The sequence below is a fragment of the Choloepus didactylus genome, chromosome 2 (genome assembly GCF_015220235.1).
Source record: "Choloepus didactylus isolate mChoDid1 chromosome 2, mChoDid1.pri, whole genome shotgun sequence".
NCBI classification, from domain to species: Eukaryota; Metazoa; Chordata; class Mammalia; order Pilosa; family Megalonychidae; genus Choloepus; species Choloepus didactylus.
The window spans coordinates 238,598,421-238,599,643 of NC_051308.1; the positions used below are offsets into that span (position 1 = coordinate 238,598,421).

Consider the following 1,223-nt stretch of genomic DNA (forward strand, 5'->3'; position numbering starts at 1 on the left):
GGATCCTCAGGTTGGATCGGGGATCTTCTTTGGGTTCCCAGAGTTCCCAATGTTTATCGCACTGGATTATAACTGCCTCTTCCAGGGAGTTACCTGGAACCCCACTGCACTCAGCTCTGGGCTTAATGGGGTCCCCAGCCAGCCCACCCCCCCAGACTCCCCTTCCCCCATGCCCATGCACTAATCCTAATTCCCACGTTCAACTTATTTTTTTAAATAATAAATTTTAATTTTAGAGCTGTCTTAGGTTTACAGAAAAATTGCCCAGAAAGTAGAATTCCCATATACCCTCTCCACACACACAGTTTGCCCTATTTTTTTTAAAAAAAGAACCGCTTTATTTTGTGTATATAACTGGAACTTCATTTATTACATAATAAACAACTTCAATCAATTTATTCAGTTAGTCCAAAGAATGACGCTTTTAACTTCATTAGGATTTACATTTTGCCTGAAATATTCCCAAACACAACATGTAAATTGGGATTTTAATCTTGCCTGACTCTACGGTATTTGTCTTAAGGGAAAACTTCTAATTTTTGCTGTTCAACCATTTTTCCTGATCTCGCTGTCTGATTCCATACATTCTGGAATGTTCAATGGATTTGCAATAAACTTCCAAGAAGGGAAATTTCTTGCTTACTGTTTGCCTGGAATCTTGGCTTGTGTCCATTTTATCATACAAAAAATAAGCTCCAAAAATGCCTGTAACTTAGGCTACTAAATTCCTTTAAAATCTTCTTTGCCAGTGATTCCATAGTACTGGCCATCCTGAAGGGGAAACTTGGGGTCTCCCCTGTTATTAATATCTTGGGTGAGGATCGTCCCTATCACATGGATACGTTATTTGTAACTAAAGTCCTTGGTTTGCAATAGGGTTCAACTCTTGAGTTGTATGGTTCTGTAAGTTTTGACAAATGTGTACTATCCTGTACCCACCATTAGAGTATCATACAGAAGAGTTTCAGTGCCTTAAAAGTGCCCTCTGCTCCACCGATTTTTAAATTGCCATTTAAAAACCATGTGAGTCCTTCGAGAATAAGTGCTTATTGGAAAAATTACAAAAAGTAAGATGTGGAAGGCTCCTTTGACCTGCACGGGCCCCCATTCTCTTCCCTGCCCGCCTGGCAACCGCTGTTAGGTTTGGCATGGGGTTTTCCAGATCTTCTAGAAAGCCATTCACATACCAAATGTACACACGCACATACAGGTTTTGCTTTATC

At 40.1% G+C, this 1,223-nt stretch overlaps 1 pseudogene; it reads right to left on the reverse strand.

Moving 5' to 3' along the window:
* Positions 1-532: 532 nt before the first annotated feature.
* LOC119520943 lies at positions 533-770 on the reverse strand (annotated as a pseudogene).
* Positions 771-1,223: the final 453 nt, after the last annotated feature.